Genomic DNA, 23,548 nt, shown 5'->3' with positions numbered 1-23,548 from the left:
AACAGATTAGTGAATAAACAAAATGTGACATATTCATAAAATAGAATGTTATTCAGCATAAGAAGGAATGAAGTACTGGCCCAGCGGGGTGGATCACACCTGTAATCTCAGCATTTTGGGAGGCCAAGGCAGGTGAATCACCTGAGGTCAGGAGTTCAAGGCCAGCCTGACCAACACAGTGAAACCCTGCCTCTACTAAAAATACAAAACTTATCCAGGCCTGGTGGCACATGCCTGTAATACCAGCTACTCAGGAAGTTGAGGCTGGAGAATCGCTTGAATCCAGGAAGTGGAGGCTGCAGTGAGCCAAGATCGTACCACTGCACTCCAGCCTGGGCGACAGAGTGAGACTGTTTTGTGTTTGTTTTACGAGACAAACAAAAGAATAAAGTACTGACACATCCTACAACATGAATGAACCTTGAAAATACTGTTGTGCTAAGTGAAAGAAGCCAGACGCAGAAGGCCACCTACTGTATGATTGTTTATACGAAATGTCCAGAACAGGCAAATCCATAGAGACACAAAGTAGTTGAGTGCAGTGGTCCCCAACCTTTTTGGCACCAGGGACCGGTTTTGTGGAAGACACTTTTTCCATGGACCTGTTGGGAGGTAGCAGGGAGCGGTGAGGGGATGGTTTCAGGATGAAACTGTTTTACTTCAGATCATCAGGCATCAGATTTTCATAAGGAGCACACAACCTAGATGCCTGCCTGCACAGTTCACAAAAGGCTTCCGGCTCCTATGAGAATCTAACACCTCCACTGATCTGACAGGAGGCGGAGCTCAGGCAGTAATGCTCGCTGACTCCCCACTCACCTCCTGCTGTGTGACCTAGTTCCTAACAGGCCACCAACTAGTACTGGTCCACGGCCCTAGGGTTGGGGACCCCTGGTTTAGCAGTTGTTCCCAAGGGCTGGGTCGGGGAAGGGAATGGGGAGTAACTGATAATGGGAGTGGAATTTCTTTTGTTTTGTTTTGTTTTGTTTTGTTCGAGACATGGTCTCCGTTGCCCAGGCTGGAGTGCAGTGATGTGATCTTGTCTGACTGTAGTGTCAAACTCCCAGGCTCAAGTGATCCTCCCACTTCAGCTTCTGATATGGTTTGGCTGTGTCCCCACCCAAATCTCAGCTTGAATTGTATCTCCCAGAATTCCCACATGTTGTGGGAGGGACCAAGGGGGAGGTAATTGAATCATGGGGGCCGGTCTTTCCTGGGCTATTCTCATGATAGTGAATAAGTCTCATGAGATCTGATGGGTTTATCAGGAGTTTCTGCTTTTGCTTCTTCCTCATTTTCTCTTGACACCACCATGTAAGAAGCGCCTTCGCCCCCCTGCTATGATTCTGAGACCTCCCTAGCCATGTGAAACTATAAGTCCAATTAAACTTTTTTTCTTCCCAGTCTCAGGTATGTTTTTATCAGCAACGTGAAAACAGAGTATTATAGCCTCCCAAGTGGCTGGGACCACAGGAGCCCACTGCCACACCTGGCTATTTTTTTGTTTTTTGTTTTTTTGTAGAGTCAGGATTTCATCATATTGCCCAGGCTGGTCTTGAATTCCTGGGTTCAAGTGACACCCCTGCCTCAGCCTCCCAAAGGGCTGAGATTATAGGCATGAGCCACCAGGCCTGGTGCAGATGGGATTTCTTTTTGTGGTGATGAAAATGTTTTGGAATTAGATAGTGTTGATAGTTGCATAAACACCAAATTTAAAAGGGTGAATTTTATGTTACATGAAGTACATCTCAATAAGAAAATTAGGAATACATAAAATAATGGAAGCAAACATACCATAGTATTTAAAAGATTTGCATCATCCGCAAACACACACGCACGTGCGCACGCACACACACACACCACAAATGTCTGTATCTCATAACAGCCATCTTTATTTAAACTTGTTCAATTTCATTTGGATAGGACTGAAAGAATTATATAATTAAAATTGGGTGACTTTGTTAAAAACAAGCTGACTTTACTAATAAAATGGAAGATGTGTAGGCCAAGCTATAGAGACAGAAGGTAGATTAGTGGTTGTCTGGGGCTGGGGCTTGGACCAAGGAGTGAGTGTAAATGGGCATGAAGTTTCTTTTTGACAAGATGGAAATGTTCTAAAGTTGGATTATGGTGACAGTTGTACAACTCTGTACATTTACTAAAAGTTATTGAATTGTACACAATATTACTCTATGTAAATTATACTTCAGTGTGTAAATTATACCGTTAAAACAAAATGCAAAGTAAATTAATAAAGGTCTACAGGCCGGGTGCTGTGCCTCACCCCTGTAATCCCAGCACTTTAGGAGGCTGAGGGGGGACGAATCACCTGAGGTCAGGAGTTCGAGACCAACCTGACCAACATGGAGAAACCCCGTCTCTACTAAAATTACAAAATTAGCTGGGCATGGTGGCACACACCTGTAATCCCAGCTACTCGGGAAGCTGAGTCAGGAGAATCACTTGAACGTGGGAGGTGGAAGTTGCAGTGAGCCGAGGTTGCGCCACTGCACTCCAGCCTGGGCAACAAGAGCAAAACTCTGTCTCAAAAAATAAAAAATAAAAAAGTAAAAAACATAAATGCCTATGAGTTAGTCCCGGAAACAAAAGCATTGCACATACACAGAAGAAACACTGAAAGGAACTATACCAAAATTTTCCTGATGCTGTTTTTGCATGGTGGAAATATGTTTATCTGTTATTTTCTTCCTTATCCTTTTGGTTTTTCTAAGTTATCTACAGTGAGCAAATATTTGTAAGGTATGTTATTAAAATGTTTTTATAGATCATGTATTTGGGCAAAAACTAAAACTTAAACATGTTTTTATTTAAATAGTGAAAAAAATGATTGTTATTTAACTCTAGAGCAATCTGTATACCTGATTTCTTTTGGGGATGTTATTAGCTGAAGGACTGTCAAAATGGAGTTAAACTCGCTCAATTACATGCAAACATGGCAAACTTACACTCTGGCTATAACGGAGTACCTTGGATCCCTAATACCATCACAATAGGAATAAATATCAAAGCTGTATAAAAATGCAAAACAATAATATCAACAGGCAAAACAAACAAAAAAAAAGAACAGCTTCTTTAAGGCATCAGAAATCAACAAAATCAGCCAGGACTTAAGGAGCCAAGATCCTGGGTAGGTGACACCAACATAAATTATTGCTTTGCCCGCTTAAAGCATTTGCTAATTCCTAAACTGTGCACAAGTAGGGCAAGAGACTGAAAAACCAAGCAGAAAGCAGCTGCTGAAAGACTATAAAGGTAAACAAAGGTTTTGGCAGTCTCTTAATACTGGGAGAAAAACTGGAGCTCAAGGCCTGCCAAAGATGAGAAACCATGATAAATACTCTAGCTTTCCATTGAGAATCTTAAAAGGACTAAGCCCTAGAGCAAGGTTTCTTAATGTTGGTACTATTAACATTTTGGACTAGATAATTCTTTTTTAATGAGGGGCTGTCCTGTGTATTGTAGCATGTTTAACAACATATCTGGCCTCTGCCACTTCCAACTTGTGTCAGACATCAGTAGAACACAGCCCTAATTTGTGACAATCAAAAATATTCCCAGATATTGCCAAATGTTCCCTGGAGATTAAAGTCACCCTCAGTTTAGAACTATTGTGCTAAGACTAAGGGACTCCAGAAAGAAGCCATCTCAAAGCTTGAAATTTAGCTTTTACTCATCTCAGTCTCTGATTTGACCAACTTGCTTGGCTCTTACTAACTGCATGCTAAGAAAAAAAAAAATGAAATTCATGTTCTCTGAAGGAAGTTAACATCATCTAGATCTCTTATAACTTTTCACCCACAGTGTCTGGAATTCAATCAATATTTAGTAGATATGGTAGAAAGGAGTAACAAATGACTCAAAACCGAGAGAAAAAAATAGGCAATAAAAGAGACTCACAGTGACCAGATAATGGAGTTACCAGAACAAAACTTTAAAGTAACCATGTTTAGTGTGTTCAAGAAATCAATTAAAAAATGGAAAATTTCAGCAGAAGAATGGGATTTATATAAAAGAGAATCAAGTGGAAATTATAAAACTAAAAAAAAAAAAAAAAGTTAAATTAAGCAGATAAGCACAGTCCCAAAAGAGAAGAATCGAGCCAGGTGTGGTGGCTCACATCTGTAATCCCAGCACTTTCGGAGATTGAGGCAGGCCGGTCACTTGATCCCAGGAGTTCAAGACCAGCCTGGGCAACATGGCAAAACCCTGTCTCAAGAACAACAACAACAACAATTTAGCTGATTGTGGTGGCATATGCCTGTAGTCCCAGCTACTTAGGAAGCTGAGGTAGGAGGATTGTTTGAACCCAGAGGCCGAGGCTGCAGTGAGCCATGAACATGCCACTTCATCCCAGCCTGGGCAACAGAGTGAGATTCTGTCTCAAAAAAATAAAAAAAAGAGGAATCATGAACTAGAAGATACATCAGCATAAAATATTCAAATTTAAGCATAACAAGAAAAAGTATGAATGGAAAACACAGAAAAGAGCATAAGAGATACATGAAATTTGTAGACCTCATGTATATTTAATCAGAGGTCCAAAAGGAGAAGAAAAAGAGATTAGCCACAAACCATAATTAAAGTAATAATGACTGAGAATTTAAATAAACTGATTAAAGGCATCAAGAAGCTCCATCCACCCCACAATCTGAACTTCTATATGTCAGAAATTATGTAAAATGTAAATTGGCTAAATACTGCAATTAAAGAACAAAGATTGGCTGGGCGTGATGGCTCATGCCTGTAATCCCAGCACTTTGGGAGGCCAAGCGGGGCGGATCACGAGGTTAGGAGTTTGAGAACAGCCTGACCAACACGGTGAAACCCCCTCCGTACTAAAATTACAAAAATTAGCCAGGCGTGGTGGTGCGTGCCTGTAATCCCAGCTACTCAGGAGGCTGAGGCACAAGAATTACTTGAACCCGGGAGGCAGAAGTTGCAGTGAGCTGAGATCGGACCACTGCACTCCACTCTGGGTGACAGAGTGAGACTCCATCTCAAAATAATAATAATAATAATAATAATAATAATAAAGAACAAAGATTTCAGGCCGGTGCAGTGGCTCACGCTTGTAATGCCAGCATTCTGGGAGGCTGAGGCTGGTGGATCACTTGAGGTTGGGAGTTCAAGACCAGCCTAGCCAACATGGTGAAACTCTTTCTCTACTGAAAATACAAAGAATTAGCTGGCTGTTGTGGTACACCCCTGTAATCCTAGCTACTTGGGAGGCTGAAGCACGAGAATTGCTTGAACCTGGGAGGTGGAGGTTGCAGTGAGCCGAGATAGCACCACTGCACTCCAGGCTGGGTGACAGAGTGAGACTCCACTAAAAAAAAAAAAAAAAAGGAACAAAGATTTTAGTCTGGATTAAAAGAAAACAAGTATATGCTGCTAAAAAAAAAAGATGCATTTTAATTATAAAGACATAGAAAGACTGAAATAAAATGATGAAAAAGATATGTGTACATTAACCAAAATACACTAACCCAAGTAAATCCAGGGTAGTTCTACTAATATCAGATAAAGCAGACTTTCCAGCAAGATTTATTTGTCAAGCTCTAGAGGGGCATTACATGCATCAAAAGACATAGCCAACAGAGTGAAAAGACAAACTACAGAATGGGAGAAAATATTTGCTAATCACATATCTAATAAGGAGTTAATAACCAGAATATATAAAGAACTCCTATAACTCAACAACAACTTTTTAAAATACCAGTTAAAAAATGGGCAAAGGACTTGAATAGACATTTTTCCAAAGATAATATACAAATAGCCAACAAGCATAGAAAAGATGCTCAACATAATTAATCATTAGAGAAATGCAAATCAAACCCCATTGAGATATCACCTCACACCATTAGGGTGGCTACTTTAAATTTATTTTTAATTTAAAAAAATGTTTAAATAGAGACAAGGGTCTCACTGTGTTGCCCAGGCTGGTCTTAAACTCTTGGGCTCCAGCAATCCTCCTGCCTCAGCCTCCCAAAGTGCTGGGATTATAGGAGTGAGCACCACACGCTGCCAGGATGGCTACTTTTTTAAAAAAGTCAAACAAATAGAAAATAACAAATGTTGGCCAGGTGCAGTGGCTCACGCCTGTGATCCTAGCACTTTGGGAGGCCCTGGCAGGTGGATCATGAGGTCAGGAGATCGAGACCATCCTGGCCAATGCGGTGAAATCCCATCTCTACTAAAGATACAAAAAATTAGCCGGCTGTGGTGGCGGACACCTATAGTCCCAGCTTCTCGGGAGGCTGAGGCAGGAGAATGGCGTGCACCCTGGAGGTGGAGCTTGCAGTGAGCCAAGATCACGCCACTGCACTCCAGCCTGGGCGACAGAGAGAAACTCCATCTCAAAAAAAAAAAGAAAGAAAGAAAGAAAAGGAAAAAAAAAAAAAGGAAGAAAATAACAAATGTTGACAAGCATGAAGAGCAATTGGAACACTTGTGCCCTGTTGGTGAGACTGTAAAATGGTGCATGACTAAGAAAAACAATTGGTGGCTCCTACAAAAGTTAAAAATGTAATTACCACAAGATTCAGTGATTCAGTGATTCCACTTCTGGACATATTCCAAAAGAATTAAAGCAGAATCTCAAAGATGAGTAGATAAACAAAATGTGGGACATACTTCAATGAAATGTTATTCAGCCTTAAAAAGGAAGGAGATCCTGTCACATGCTACAACACAGATGAACCTTGAGGACAACATCCCCTTAGCGTCCCTACAACCTAACAGAGATACTTGATCAGTGTTTGATGTTGATGGAAAGAAGATGAGCAAGAAGAGGAAGGAAAGGAGGCAGGCAGAAAGGGAAGAGGAAAGAGGTACATATAACTTGATTGGGACCAGATTATGAAATATGTACCTGAAATGCAGGACATGGTGTATACCACCATGCCTAGCTAGTTTGTTTTGTTGCTGTTGTTGTTGTTGTTGTTTTAACAGAAACAGGGTTTCAACATGTTGCCCAGGCTGGTCTCGAACTCCTGAGCTCAAAGCGGTCCTCCCAGCCCCACTCCTAAAGTGCTGGGTTTACAGGCATGAGCCACCACGCCCAGCCTGAAATTATTTCTATTTGTGTGTGTTTGTTGTAAGTTTCTCCTATAGACTGAAGGCTCCAAGAGAACTGAGCTTTGCCTTGCCTCACCACTACTTCCCCAGCATCCAGAACAGGATCTACAATGTTTGATGCACAGAAAAGGCTGGATAACTATTTGTTGCGAGGGATGTACTCTTCTATACTCCACTTTACAGATAAGAAAACAAGGCTCTGAGTCCATATAGCTTGGTGGAGCTGAGATTCCATCCCAGATCTCTTTAGTTCCAGAGCCTGAACTTCTTTTTTTTTTTTTTTTTTTTTCGGAGTCTCGCTCTGCTGCCCAGGCTGGAGTGCAATGGCCGGATCTCAGCTCACTGCAAGCTCCGCCTCCCGGGTTTACACCATTCTCCTGCCTCAGCCTCCCGAGTAGCTGGGACTACAGGCGCCCGCCACCTCGCCCGGCTAGTTTTTTGTATTTTTTAGTAGAGACGGGGTTTCACCGTGTTAGCCAGGATGGTCTCAATCTCCTGACCTCGTGATCCGCCCGTCTCGGCCTCCCAAAGTGCTGGGATTACAGGCTTGAGCCACCGCGCCCGGCCGAGCCTGAACTTCTTAACCGCATCACTAAAACTATACTGCACCGGTTAATGTTAAGTAAGTTGGCGTGTGTGTGGTGAGGGAAGGCTCCTGGGTACAGCTGTATCATTAGGGTCTGTCTTTGGTAACACACCAGAGGAAACCTCTAACTTCAATGATGCAGGTGGCTCTCCATGGAAACAGGTAGACTGAGTCACATAGTTTTATTTGAAATGGTGCTTCTCAAACTTGAACTAGCTTCAGAATCACTTGGAGAATTTGTCAAAAACACAGACTGTGAGGCCGGGCTCAGTGGCTCACGCCTGTACTCCCAGCACTTTGGGAGGCTGAGGCAGGTGGATCACTTGAGGTCAGGAGTTCGAGACCAGCCTGGCCAACATGATGAAACCCCTCCCCTACTAAAAATACAAAAATTAGCTGGGCATGGTGGCAGACGCCTGCAATCCCAGCTACTCGGGAGGCTGAGGCAGAAGAATCACTTGAACCTGTGAGGCGGAGGTTGCAGTGAGCCAAGATTGCACCACAGCTCTCCAGCTTGGGTGACAGAGCAAGACTCTGTCTCAAAAACAAAACAAAACAACAACAAAAACAAAAGCACAGATTGTGGTTGCTCTTCCCCACCCCAGCCCCAACCACCTGGAGACCTCCCTGCCAATTTTGGATTCAGTAGGCCTAGGTTGAGATTCAAGAATTTGCATTTCTAACCCCAAATCACACTTTCAGGGAAAATCAAATACTTAATTACAATGGATAAATGGATAACTTTTTACAAGTGGCTTAATTAGGGATTGATAGTTAAGTGTTAAAGCAGGTGTGTTATATGTAAATAGTAAAATCGAAAGGACAGGTACGTGGAGATTCACTGTAAAATCTTCCAACTTGCCTATGTTTGAAATTTTTTACAAGAAAATGTGGCAGGAGCAGCAGCAGGCGGGTAGCGGGGAGACTTAATAAAAGATTAGGAACTGTAATGGAATATAGGCAGCATATTAGCAGGGACTGTTTTACTACAGAATTAAAGCAACCTGCAAAGTAATGTTAAAATTAATTACATATATAGACTAGTAAGCTGTTTACACATCACCATCTTCTAAAGACTTAATTGAGTGCTTATCGAACTTGACCTTTGCTTCAGTTTGTGACAGGAAATGATTAAACAGTGTGCCAACAGAAAAACATCAATCAGTTGCTGCTTAGTACAGGTTAAATCCTGTATAGTGAAGACAGAGCAGAGCTTGTATTGCAAAGTGTGTTCACTTTTTTTCTAGGCCCAGGATGAGCATTCACAGAAAAAGTATTTTGATGACAATCAGAAATTATTCAATAATCTTACATGCAAATGCTTTCTATAGCCATTCACTCATTCAATTAATTGGACAGCTATTTATTGAAAGTCTACTATGTGCCAGCACTGCAGGAGGTACTGAAGATTCTTTTTCTTTTCTTCTTTTTTTTTTTTTTTTGAGACGGAGTGTTACTCTGTTGCCCAGGCTGGAGTGCAATGGTACGATCTTGGCTCACTGCAACCTCCGCCTTCCTGGTTCAAGCAATTCTCCTGCCTCAGCCTCCCAAGTAGCTGAGATTACAGGTGCCTGCCACCGCACCCAGCTAATTTTTGTATTTTTAGTGGTGATGGGGTTTCACCATGTTGGCGAGGCTGGTCTTGAACTCCTGACCTAAGGTGATCCACCCACCTCGACCTCCCAAAGTGCTGGGATTATAGGCTTGAGCCACCCCACCTGGCCAAGATTTGTTTTTTTAATCAATGAATAATGTAAAAGAACACCAGCCCTCATGGAGCTGACATTCCAGTGAAGAGACAAAGATCAAATAAAACACAAGCCACCTGGTGTAAATGCAATGGAGAAAAACGAAGATGGGAAACAGGGTAGGGAGTGCTGGAGAGGAAGTGGGACTGGGTTGTAGTTCTAAATAGGATGTTTAGGAAAGGCTGTTTCCAGAAGGTAACTTTTGAGTAAGACCTGAAGAAGGTAGAGGAGTGAGTCATGTAGGAATCTGAGAGAGGAACCCTTAAGGGAGAGAAATCAGCCTGTGTGAAGGCCAGAAAGTGAGAATACACCCGGTGAACCCAGCAAACAGCAAAGAAGCCGTGGAAGTTGGAAGGGATGGAGCAAGGAGGCAGTGGTAGGAGATGAGAATGGAGAAGTAGAGGTGACAGTTGGGGGAAAACTATGTCAGTCCTTTGAAGCCTTGTGACCAAGGTCACTGTGACCGCTGGAGGATTAGTGACATGACATCAAATATTTGTTATTACCAGTATACTATAAAGATGCTGAATGAATATGGCACTAACTCTGCCTGCAGGGAGCTGACCTGCTCCTAAGAGATGTATTCACAAACACTTAGAACACAGTGATGAATTGCAAAATATAAACCCAGTGAAGGGGAGCTGTTTACCTATGAGGTGATCAGGGAAGCCTTCCCAGGACATGTGAATGGATGCAGAAGAGTGGATGAGATTCTGGCTGGGAAAAAAAAGAAAAAAAAGTCATGGAGATGAGAGTGCATAAGGGTACAGGGACTATGGAACCTAGAACTTGTAAGAGGTGGTGGAAGGTAAGACTCAGAGGCTGGGTCATTGAGGCCACCTCCAAGAAGCCCTTGAATGTTGTAAGGAGTTTGGACTTTATAGGAATGGGAAACCACCAGAATCTTTGAACACAGAAATTCATCATTAACTATAAGGTTAATCTGGGCAGTGAGATTTCATTTCGCTTTTTCTTTTCTTCTTTGTTCTTTTTTCAATTTTTAGAATAATTTAAAAATTTTAAATGGTGATAAAAATAACATGCAATTTACAGTCTCAATCAATCATTTTTAAGTAAGTTTCAGTAGTTTCTGTGGTGTTAAGTATGTTTACATTGTGGTGCAACAGGTCTCCAGAACTTTATCGTCTTGCAGAAATGAAACTCTATGCCCATTGAACAGCAACTGCCCATTTTCATCTCCCCCAAGTCCCTGGCAACCATCATTCTACTTTCTGTCTCTACGTATTTGACTACTCTAGGTACCTCCTATAAGTGGAATCATACCATATTTATCGTTTGTGACTAGCTTATTTCACTGAGAATAAAGTCCTCAAGGTTTATTTATTTATTTATTTGATACCAAGTCTTGCTCTGTTGCCCAGGCTGGAGCACAGTGGCGTGATCTCGGCTCACTGCAACCTCCCTCTCCCAGGTTCAAGTGATTCTCCTTCCTCAGCCTCCTGAGTAGCTGGGATTACAGGTGTGCAGCACCACGCCCGACTAATTTTTATATTTTTAGTAGAGACGGGGTTTCGCCATGTTGGCTGGGCTGGTCTTGAACTCCTGACCTCAGGTGATCCACCCGCCTCGGCCTCCCAAAGTGCTGGGATTACAGGCGTGAGCCACCATGCCCGGACTTGATGTCTTTCCTTTTTAAGGCTGAATAATATTCCATTGGATGTGTAGACCACATTTTGTTTATCCATCCATCCATGAATGCGTACTTGAATTGCTTCCATCTTCTGGCTATTGTGAATAATGCTGCAATGAACATGGGTATGCAAATGCTTCTTTGAGATCTTGCTTCCCGTTCTTTTGGATGCCCAGAAGTGGAATTGCTAGATCATATGGTAATTCTATTTTTAATTTTTTGAGAAGCCACCATACTATTTCCATAGCAGCTGCACCATTTTACATTCACAGCAACAGTGCACAGAGTTCCGATTTCTCCACATGCTTACTGACACTTGTTATTTTCTGTGTTTTTGATAGTAGACACCTACAGTGGGTATGAGATTTCCTTTGTTGGTGGTGGCTTTTTGTTTTGTTTTGTTTTGTTTTTGAGTTAGGGTCTTGCTTTGTCACCCAGGCTGGAAGGCTGTGTTGTGATTATAGCTCACTGCACCCTGGAACTCCTGGGCTCAGGCCAACCTCCCACCTCAGCCTCCCAAAGTGCTGGGAACACAGATGTGAGACATCATGGCTGGCTTCTGTTGTTTATAATTCAAGTAGTTAGTACCCTCCAATTCCCTTCACCCCTTCTCATTGCCACCATCCTGATCTCCACACCAAGTGGACTTGCGCTAACCACTCCTATTTCTACTTTTCTAGAATCCACCGTAACACATAGGAGTCCAAGCTCGAGAAACTTGGATTATCTGAGGCCCTTTCTTCCCTTCATGTCATTGCACTTTCTTTTGCTTAACATTTCATAGCATAAACTTTGCTGCTTTGCTAGGTTCTGTGAACATAATGTGATTTTTAGTATTTTAACCAGATTTAACAAAAAACATTTCAAAATCCAAGAGAGAAAGGCATTTTATTTGCAGTTCCCTTAAAAGTGAAAGTGGAGCTCAGTGCCCTCTGCGCAGGCTATTGCAGCCTGAACAGCAGGTTGTTTTTGGCCTCTAACAATCCAGGCTTAAAGTGCATCCCATTTTTATTGTTTGACTGTTAAGATGTGTGACTCTAGTTGATTAGATAAGGAATTCTAAGCAAGGCAGTGCAAGGGTGGAGGAGGAAGATGATAACATTAAAGGCTTTTCTCTTTCAGTTCCTGATCTCAGAAGCTCTCCATCATCCTCTGAATTTCCTCACAAAGATCCACTTAATAACCATGTCCTTGGCAAGTGCTGATTCTTGTTTGAAAGTTTTCTGTTCTGAGCAAAAAGTCTTTAATTTTTTTTCATCCGCCTTAAAAAAAAAGTTGCAGTAAAGTGCCCTGGGCCAAATTCTGCCCTTAGTTACTATTTCTATGGCATTTGTATTGTACACATAAGCAAACCCTGAGGTTGATTCTGGCACGAACTTTTAACAATAACAACTTCCATCTGTATGTCATTTGATATTGTGAAAGTGATTACCTGTACAGTTGCTCATTTGATCCACACATACACAAAAGCTGTGCGATAGACAAACCAGAAATATTTTACAGGTGAAATAACTGAAACTCAAGAGAGGTTAAGTGGCTGACGGAGGGCCACACAAGCACAAGTGGGTCTCAAGCCCAGATTTCCTGATTCTTAAACCTGTGGGTGTTGTTTTGACGATTATGACATTACAAATACATACACAAAGATTATTATATTCTTCCCATACCATGTATGGTGCTTCCAAAATAATATGAAAAGTGAGAAAGAAAACATAATTAAGTGAAATAAACCAAATTTGTGAAATACAGGACATGAGTAAGTACTTTGCAGGAACTATTGGGAAGGAATACAATAAATTGCAAACGACTAGAGGGCAGTGGCTGAGGTTAATTTGTCTTTGCGTTTTAGATCATCGTCAAGTGTGCATGCACTTAGTGAGTACTGACTGAAGGAAGGAATCAGTGAACACAGCTACCTGGAGTCCTAGAGGAACAGGCTTTGATGTGGCTAGGAGAACTTTCAAGTTCTCCCAAGAATGAAAGCCCCAACTGGTTAACCGGAGCCTGACTGTGCACAGCCAGAGAGCAGGAAGAGAGGAAGAAAGGGATAAAGACATGGCCTTGATTTTCAGTGACTCTCATTCCAGCCCCGTGAGAATCATTTGGTTGATAACACATGCAACACTGGGCAGAAAACTTGTGCCGAGAATTTCCAATATTTCTAATCTATTATCATTTTTTATGCATACAGTGATGTGAATGAGCTGCCAATTGATATGAATAGCTTGTGGTCATCTGAGGTGGTGCCTGGCCCATAGCAGATGCTCAGGAAATGTTATTGATAGAACGAACGAATGTGAGGAGTTAACAAGGAGCAGACAATACTTTTCTAGGCAAAGAGGTGGCTGGCCCTGCAGAAGAAGCTGTCTTATATACTCTTTTCCCTAACTATCATTGAAAAGTGGGACCTTTGGTGTGGAGGAATGGCACTCCTTCATTACTCTCCACTTCGGACTTAGGAAAAAAATCACAAATTACAAGACAAGCCCCCTGGCAAGAATTCTATAGAATTCTATGAATTCATTTAAATTGTGAATTCATAATTTAAATGGTTAAAGGAAAACTGTTAAAAGTCTTAGGTAGGTCGGGTGCAGGGGCTCACGCCTGTAATCCCAGCACTTTTGGGAGGCCAAGGTAGGCAGATCACTTGAGGCCAGGAGTTTGAGACCAGCCTGGCCAACATGGTGAAACCCTGTCTCTACTAAAACTACAAAAATTAGCCAGGCATGGTGGTGTGGTCCCAGCTATTCGGGTGGCTGAGACAGGAGAATCACTTGAACCTGGGAGGCAGAGGTTGCAGTGAGCTGAGTTCGCACCACTGCACTCCAGCCTGGACAAGAGCAAGACTCCATCTCAAAAAAATAATAATAATAAATAAAAATAAAAAAAGAATAGAATATACTTTAGTAAATTGAACAATTCTTTCATATAATGAAACATCATACCTAAACTTACTGGTTTCCTAAGGAGGTATTTTCGTATTTCCAATTTTGCTTAAAGTAAGGCTAACCTATATCTTGTAAGTGGTAATTAAGTCTGTTCATTGATGTTCAACTATGTCCTTACTGATTTTCTGCTGTCAGGATCTATTAATTACTAATAGAGCAGTGTTGAAATAAGTCTTCAAGGATAATAGTGAGTTAATCTGTTTCTCCTTGCAGTTCTGTCAGTTTTTGCCTCATATATTTTGATGCTCTATTCTTCAGCGTATACACATTAAGGACTGTTATGCCTCTTAAATAAGTGATCCCCTTTTTATTGTGTAATGCCCCTCTTATCCATAATTTTCCTTGTTCTGAAATTAATATAGTTGCTCCAGCATTTTTTTGGGCAGTGTTAGCATGGTATATCTTTCTCCATCTCTTTACTTTTAACCTACCTCTGTCTTCATACTTATTTATTTGTTTTTTAAACTTTTTTGGGGGGGTTCGGGGTCTCACTCTGTCACCCTGGCTGGAGTGTATTGGTGGGATTGTAGCTCACTGTAACACTGGAACTCCTGAGCTCAAACCATCCTCCCACCGCAGCTTCCCAAGTAGCTGGGACTATAGGCATGTGTCACCACACCCTGCAAACTTCTAAAAATTTTTGGTAGAAATAGGGGTCTCACTATCTTGGCCAGGCTGGTCTTGAACTCCTGGGCTCAAGCAGTCCTCCCACCTCAGACTCTTAAAGTGTTGAGGTTACAGGTGTAACCTGGCCTCTGTCTTTATACTTAAAGTGGGTTTCTTGCAAGCAAGATAATTGGGTCTTTTTTTTTTTTTAATCCAGTGTGACAGCCTGTCTTTTAATTGGTGTTATTTAGACCATTCACAAATGAAATGATCATTGATATAGTTAGATTAACATCTACTATGTTTATGACTTTTTTCTGTTGCACTTATTCTTTGTTCCTTTTTATTTTCTCTTTTTCTGCCTTCTCTGATTTTAAATGAGCGTTTTAAATGATTCTATTTTCTCTCATCTCAGAATATCAATTTTTCCTTCTTTTTTTTAAAAAAAAATTTTGTTGGGCTGGGCGTGGTGGCTCATGCCTGTAATCCTAGCACTTTGGGAGTCCAAGGCAGGCGGATCACAAGGTCAGGAGACAGAGACCATCCTGGCTAACACAGTGAAAACCCGTCTCTATTAAAAATACAAAAAAAATTAGCCGGGCGTGGTGGCGGGGGCCTGTAGTCCCAGCTACTCAGGAGGCTGAGGCAGGAGAATGGCATGAACCTGGGAGGCAGAGCTTGCACTGAACCAAGATCATGCCACTGCACTCCAGCCTGGGTGACAGAGCGAGACTCCGTCTCAAAAAAAAAAAATGTTGTTGCCCTAGAATTTTCGGTACATATTTGCAATTAATCTCAATCCACTTTCAAACAATAGTATACTTCTTTGCAAGTAGTGCAGGTAGCTTTTGCTAGAGCATTTCTGATTCCTTTCTCTCTTCCCTTATAACACTGATGTCATTCATTTTACTTGTACATATACTGCAATCATCCAATACATTTTGCTATTATCATTTTGACAATTATCTATTTGATCAATCAAGAATTAAAAAATTCTTATTTTGCCTTCATTTGTTTTTCTTCAGTGCTCTTCCTTTTTTTTATGTAGATCTGAGTTTCTGGTATATTATTATTTTTTAATTTCTAAAGAACTTCTTTTAACATATCTTTTAGGAAGGTCTACTGTTGATGAATTTTCTCAGTTTTCATTTGAATAAGGAAATCTTCATTTCTCCTTCACTTTTTAAGGATAATCCCACTGGATCTAGAATTCTAGGTTAGTGGGGTCTTTTAATGCTTTAAATATTTCAGTCCATGTAATCCCAGCACTTTAGGAGGCCAAAGCAAAAGGATTACCCGAGCCCAGGAGTTTGAGACCAGCTTGGGCAACACAGTGAGACCCCATTTCTACTATTAAAAAAGAAAAGAAAACAAAACAAATATTTCAGTTTGCTCTCTTCTTGCTGGCGTGGTAGTGTTTATTTATTTATTTGTTTGCTTGTTTTAGATGGACTCTTTCTATGTTGCCCAGTCTTGTCTGGAACTCCTGGGCTCAAGTGATCCTCCCACCACAGCCTCCCATATAACTGAGATTACAGGCACACGTGCTGCTCCCAGCTCATGACTCCTCCTCCTCCTCCTCCTCCTTCTTCTTCTCCTTCGTCTTCTCAGTCTTTCACTCTGTTGCCCAGGCTGGAGTACAGTGGCATGATCTCAGCTCACTGCGACCTTCGCCTCCTGGGTTCAAGCAATTCTACTGTCTCAGCCTCCTGAGTAGCTGGGACTACAGGCACATGCCACCACACCTGGTTAATTTTTGTATTTTTAGTAGAGATAGGGTTTTTCCATATTGGTCAGGCTGGTCTCAAACTTCTGACCCCAGGTGATCCACCTGCCTCGGCCTCTCAAAGTGCTGGGATTACAGGCATGAGCCACCTCACCTGGCTCCAACATGGTTTTTTATAAGCTTCTCTGAGCTTCCTGGATCTGTGGTTTGGTGTCTGTCATTAATTTTGGAAAAAAAAAAAAATCCGCCATTATTATTTCTTACTTCAATTATTTCTCTGCCTCTTTTTCTCTTCTTCTGGTGTCCCAGTTATATATATTTGCAACTTTTGTAATTTTCCCATGGTTATTGCGTATACTGTTCTGTTTTTTTTTTTTTTTTTTCATTCTTTTTTCTCTTTTTATTTCAGTTTAGGCAGTTTTTACTGGCATATCTTCAAGTTCACTGATCCTTTTCTTGGTCATATCCAGTCCACGGATGAGCCCATTAAAAGGTTTTGAAACTTTCGTTAGTGCTTTTGATTTCTAGCATTGCCTTTTGGTTTTTTTCTTAGAACTTTCATTTTTCTGTTCACATTACCCATCTATTCTTGCATGTTGTCTACTCTTTAAAATTAGAGTTGTTAACATATTAATTTTAGTTGTTTAAATGCCTCATCTCATAATTCCAAAATCTGTGTCGTATCTGAGTCTGATTCTGATGCTTAATTTGTCTCTTCAGACTGTGTTTTGTTTTGTTTTACTTTTAGTATGGCTTGTCCTTTTTTGCCAAAAGTGGGAATTTGATGTTTTGAACCAGAACTGTAGTAAACAGGCCTCAGTGTGAGGTTTTAGGCTGATCGGGCTAAGAACTGGGCTATGTTTAGTGTTTTCTGTGCATATAAGTGCCAGAGACTTCAGTTTCCTTTAGTGGCCTTGTATTTTTTTTCACCCTGTTTGCTTTGGATTTTCCTAAGAACTCTTTCTTAAATAGAATCTGTCTTGAAGTTCTTTTAGTTACAGTCTACCATTATTATGCTGGAACCTAGTTGGTTTGATGGTAAGGTGTGGAGAAGGAAAAGTGCTCAATAACCTTATCATTATCAGTAACATTATCAGTCTTTTAGTGGGCCTGGATCCCTGGGACATGACCTTGAGAAGTGTTTCTTATCCTGTTTTTCCCTCCACTTAGGGGAAATATTAATCGAAGGCAAAAGGAGACTGGAATTGACTAAGCGCCCTTCCCTGAGGTAGACAACACTCTGGTAAAGGTGTTAGTCTTGGAGAGCAGACCTTTGTTATGAGAAACACTCTGGGTGAATTCCAAAACAGTTACTTCCCTTGCCCACCCCTGCCAGAAATACGAGGGGGCTTTTCTCAGATCTTCATCTTGAGAACCAAGTGGGGTTCCTGGAGGTAAAACCCACAAAGTATGGGGCACCTCTAAACTGGGCCTTCAGGAATTACTCTAGCAATTTGTCAGGATTGCCATCCAAGTGCTCCTACCAATGCGTGGCTCCAGTGGCTTCCGCTCCAGGTAAGCTGACCTCAGTTATTATTCTCTGTATTCACCTGTCTCTCCAGATTTCAGGGTGGGGGTTTGCTCTATGACTTTATTTCTCCAATGGGTCTTTAAAACGTCATTAATTTTCCATTTATTCAGCTATTTTCTTGTTATAAGGGTAAAAGTGATGACTTCCAAGCATTTCTAAATGTCAGAACTGAAACCAGACCTCTCCTGTATTTTGAGAGACCCAATCATTCTTCCTCTCCTCTGGCTGAGTGCTGAGAGAATTAAGACAATAAGTTATCAAGGAAGGTGGTAAGTGTTGGAATTCAAACGCATTATTACTTCCCAACCCTTAATGCTATAAACTGTGTGCTTATCAGTTACATTCCTCCTTCGCTTTGACTAGGTTATGATAGAAGAAACTATTACCAGGAAAAGAGATTGGGAACAATCTTGTCTACTCTGCCAAGGGTTTCATTTAAGCATGAACAAACAAGTTCATGGGCACAAATCAGGGGCTTCAAAGTCTACAGGAAGGAGATGTAGCTTCCTTGTTGAAAGAGAACTATTCATGAAATATATAATATATAAAGACAGACTAGGGAGGCGGAGTCACTTGGCTAGATCTCAAGATCTGACTAAGCCCACTTCAAATGATGTAGTTCCACTGCTTACAGACAGAAAAGCTCACCATTCAGCAATTGTCCCAGTGCCCAAGTCAGCCCTGAGCCTAGGGACACAAGGGTTTGAAGGAGGAACAATAGGGAAAGAGGTTGGAGGGTTTTACCCTTGGTACCCTCACACTTCTTTGTTATTCAGGCTGCCTTTCTTCCATCGTGATGGCACTACCTCTTCCGTCTCCCGAAAATATTCATTCCCCAGTTTTACACGTCTACCTCTCAGCTCATGGTCAGCCACTGAAGCCTGGATGCTCATGTTTACATCACCAACGTTTTCAGCACATGCAAAGGCACACCGTTCCTGGAGAGTATTAAATTTTGACAAAGGGTACCTTAGAGCAAAGAAGCTTCTAAGATAATAACCTACAAGACCGACAGTATAATTTTCAGGCAGAGGATTTGACCTGTACCACTCACACCATGTCACCTAAATAGATGCCAGTGCACCCTTTTTGTAATCTGTATCAATGATTTTCCTTTCACTCTTTTTACTAGGGATGAGGGGCATGATCAATAGTAACATCCTTAAAAGAGAAAAGTAATTTGGGGAACAGAGGTAAAGTGCCAAAAGGGTATACGCCTCTATGACAGAAAACACTGAAATACAGCTCATGGGCACCATATATCTCTTTGAAAGGACTGTCAAACACAATTAGTCAGAGCATAACATTTTGCATTTTTAAAACGATAGAGAAATTTCTCGGTTGGGTGCAGTGGCACACACCTGTAATCCCATGACTTTGGGAGGCAAAGGCGGGTGGATCACCTTTGCCAGGAGTTGGAGACCAGCCTGGCCAACGTGGCGAAACCCTGTCTCCACTAAAAATACAAAAATTAGCCGGGCATGGTGGTGGGTGCCTGTAATCCCACCTTCTTGGGAGACTAAGGTAAAAGAATACTTTGAAACCGGGAGGTGGAGGTTGCAGTGAGCCGAGTTCACGCCACCACCACACTCTAGCCTGCGCCACAGAGCAAAACTCCGTCTCAAAAAAAAAAAAAAAAGAAAGAAATTTCTCACAGAAAGGAGAAACTTGTGATAGAATCACTTAAAAGCCAACTTAGAATAATTTCCTGGTTTTCACCTTCTTTATGTATTTCATTTTGCACAGCTAAAATCTTCTACATTTGGGACAAAAATATTAGAATCCAGTTTGCTTTTCTATTCTGTGACTTAATTTTCACCCACCTCCCAAATGACTTTGAAGTGGGACTTCTGAATGTCAATCCTAGACAAAAGCTAATGTGTAAAGGAAAAAAAGAAATCTTTATTTTTAGCTAGAGAAAGAATTCCAAAAATTTTTCACCATTAGTGAGGAAGAACACTGAGATACTTGCCATCCATACACATAGAAGCCCAAACCTGTAACGGTGCATTTAATCCCAGACAGTTCCTTTCTAGAAAGATAGCTCAAAAATATAGGAAAATTCAAAGAGGAGAGAAAATCTAGTAAGATTCAGAGGTAGTGTTAAAGAGAAATATTAAAAGATATTTCAGATGCCAGATACTTATTTTTAGTTAGTCAATTAATTGCTTGTTATAATGGCATTGTGGTTACATTTTTAAATGCCTGTAAATTCTGAGATATATACAGATGTATATAGGGGTGAAATTACATAATACTAGGAATTTGCTTTAAAATACTTCATAAGAAAGGGAAGAAAGGGAGGCAGGGAGGCAGGCAGGCAGGCAGGAAGGAAGGAAGGAAGGAAGGAAAGAAAAAAGGAAGGAAAAAAGGAAGGGAAAAAGGGAAGGAGGGAGGGAGGGAAGAAGGGAGGGAGGGAAGGAGGGAGGGAGACAGAAGTAAAGCAAATGTGGCAAAATAATGAATATGAACCTAGGTGATGATGTGTTCACTTCCTGTGGCTGCCGTAACAAATTACCTCAAATTGCAGGGCTTAAACAACAGAAATGTATTGTCTCACAGTTCTGGAAGCCAGAGGCCTGAAATCAAAACTGGGTCTTGCTCCCTCTGAAGGCTCTAGGGGAGAATCCCTCCTGCCTCTTCCAGCTTTTGGTGGCTCCAAGGCTTCTTGGCCTTGGGCTCAGGCTCATCACTCCAATCCATGCCTCGTGATCACATGGCCTTCTCTTCTGTGTCTGTGTCTTCTCTGCCTCTGTCTCTTATAAGAATGCTTATCATTGAATTTACAGCCCACTAGATAATTCAGGATGATCTCATCTCCAGATCTTTAATTATATCTGCAAAGACCTTCATTCCAAATAGGGTCACATTCATAAATTTTCAGCATCAGGACATGGGCATAACATTTCCAACACACTACTGAACGTATTATATTATTATACTGTTCTATTTTCTCTCTTTTTTAAGTAGTATTGAGTACTTTTTAAGATTTTATACTAAAAAAGTTTTTTGTTTTTTTTTTTTACATTTTCGCTAAGCATTGAATTAGCAGAATTCAAAGAATCTTGTATTATATTTTGCTAAGCATTGAATATGACAGAATTCAAAGCAGAGAACTTTATAGCTGAGGCAGAAAGTACTGGGAATGTTCAGGGAACAGAGAAATGTCAACTGATAAGGAATAATAGGGAGAAGCAACTTCCTTCCTCGTTGTCAGCCAGACACAGATACTGTACATAAAATAGTGCAAAGGAAGCATAGAATTCCTTTCCAGGCTAACCTGATTCCATTTCCACTAGCAATCCCATCAACCTTTGCCTTTCTCTTTTCTAAAGGGGCTGACAATGCTGGAGAGGAGGGATACGAAAGCCTCAGGCCTCTTTATAAAACATCATTTCAGCTTCCAAATTAGGTCATGTCTATCCTGGGCCACACTGATTCAGGCTGCTTGTCCTCACGTTAATGGTAATGTGATTGTTCCTATGCCAGGGCTGGCAGGGCTAAAAGCGTGTCAAGGTTGTTGTCCACACATCTTCCACTTTGCTTTTTAGCGCTTCATCACCTCGAGGAAGATAACTTTCCCAGATACTAAAGTCAAGAAGCCACTGGAGCACACTTCCTTAATTCACCTCCAGAAAGGTAAACCTTTTTTACTCTGGGCCCAGGACACACCCACAGCACAGGGAGCATGCAGTGGGCCACGCGGTGCGTGTATGGCAGGAGGACCTTTCAATGGGAGGAACGAGGAGAAGGATGGGACTTCTTTTCTGCTTGTTCTCTCTTCCATGTAGCTGGAAAAGTAGGAACGGCCTGGGGGATAAAAGCAAGGCTAGGGTACAGATGCTAATGTGAAAGGGGACGGCCTGGAGTCGCGCAAGGCACAACCTACACAGCTATATGTGGTGGCCCAGCTGTTCCCCACCTTATCACAGTAAGGAATACCAGATGGGGATTTAGGGTCATAGCAATATTAAAGAATGCTCATTTCGGCTGGGAGCAGTGGCTCCTGCCTGTAATCCCAACACTTTGGGAGGCTGAGGCGGGTGGATCACTTGAGGTCAGGAATTCGAAACCAGCCTGGCCAACATGGTGAAACCCCATCTCTACTAAAAATACAAAAAATTAGCCAGGCGTGGTGGTAGACACCTGTAGCCCCAGCTACTTGGGAGGCTGAAGCAGAAGAATCGATTGAACCTGGGAGGTGGAGGTTGCAGTGAGCTGAGATCGTGCCATTGCACTCCAGCCTGGGCAACCGAGTGAGACTCTATCTCAAAAATTAAAAAAAAAAAAGAAGAAGAAGAATGCTCATTAATTTGTGTTGTCATGCTAACTACCCCTCAGAAAAGTGTGTCAGTTTCCTCAGGCTAACAAACTAATATTGCCGGGCATGGTGGCTCATGCCTGTAATACCAGCACTTTGGGAGGCTAAGGCAGGTGGATCACCTGAAGTCAGGAGTTCGAGACCAGCCTGACCAACATGGCGAAACCCCGTCTCTACTAAAAATACAAAAATTATCTGGGCATGGTGGCAGGCTCCTGTAGTCCCAGATACTCAGGAGACTGAGACAGGAGAATCACTTGAACCCATGAGGCGGAGGTTGCAGTGAGCTGAGATCGAGTCACTATACTTCAGCCTGGGTGACATAGTGAGATTCCATCTCAAAAAAAAAAAAAAAAAAAATGAACACTGAAGCAAATAGCAACTTTTTGGCCATCTCCAGTGTGAGATTCCCACAGTGTGACTCACTCTGCCATGGAATCCTGGAGGGGAGCACTGGTAAAGCAGCTAAAGCCTTGATTGCTGCAGTCATCATGGCCTCCAGGAACAACAGTACTCTGCTGAGCAGGCTCCATGGGCCCTGCCCACTGACATCCACTTGTCAAAGTGGTGGGGTTAGACAGCATGTTTTCTACTAGCCTCTTATGGATGTGGGACCAGGATGGAGCCTCTGACCCAGGTAGGTATGGGCTGACTGTGACTTCTAGCCTGAACGTGGCCAGACAGTTTCTTTCTGCCAGCAACTTGAATGGAAAAGTAACAAGAAAAGGGATCAGTTAGCAGGAGAAAGAACAGAAAACAAAAGGATGCAGAGACTGCTGTCCAAGTGTTACAAGATCTCTGGAATGTCCATTTTTCTGGTGGGAAACCTCTGTGGCCACAGCACCTTTGCCCGAATTATCATCCTGCCTCTAGGAAGAATGAGGTACACAGAGAAGCACAGGGTGGAGAAGAAGAGTTTTACTTAGTGTTAGAACAGCTCAGAGGAGTGCGTAGCTCCTCTCCGTAGGCAGGTTGTCTGGTCGAGTGCTCAGCTTTTAGCAGAGAGCAGGCTCTGGAGAAGGTGGCTCTTCTCTGCAGGTATGTCTTTGCAGGTCTCTGAAGGTCCCAGCAGAGAGGGCAGCTCCTCTCTTCCAGCAGGTCGTCTCTGCAGCTCTCAGCAGAGAGGGTACTCCTCTCTGCAGCTGGCCTTCCCATCGTCTCCAACTCTCAGCAGAAAGGGTACTCCTCTCTGTAGCTGGTCATGGGGTCTCATCATCTCTCTGCCCTCTTCATCCTCTGGCCATCCTCTGCCCTGCTCTAGCTGAGCCTAGGGCTTTTATGGACCTCAGAGGGGAGGAAGAACATGCTGATTGGCCCATGAACAGCCACTGAT

At 42.0% G+C, this 23,548-nt stretch overlaps 1 long non-coding RNA gene across 2 annotated transcripts in view; it reads right to left on the bottom strand.

Moving 5' to 3' along the window:
* Positions 1-23,548, bottom strand: part of LOC117086771 — a 104,388-nt gene that overhangs the window by 53,923 nt on the left and 26,917 nt on the right. For both annotated transcript variants that reach the window (XR_004438571.1, XR_004438570.1), the window contains one exon: positions 10,082-10,149. This is a non-coding gene — a long non-coding RNA (uncharacterized LOC117086771). The remainder of the gene's footprint in view (positions 1-10,081; positions 10,150-23,548) is intronic.

The sequence above is a fragment of the Trachypithecus francoisi genome, unplaced genomic scaffold, assembly GCF_009764315.1.
Source record: "Trachypithecus francoisi isolate TF-2019V2 unplaced genomic scaffold, Tfra_2.0 Lachesis_group10, whole genome shotgun sequence".
NCBI classification, from domain to species: domain Eukaryota; kingdom Metazoa; phylum Chordata; class Mammalia; order Primates; family Cercopithecidae; genus Trachypithecus; species Trachypithecus francoisi.
Note: the sequence above shows the minus strand (reverse complement) of the source record. Positions and strands in the feature narration are given on the sequence as shown.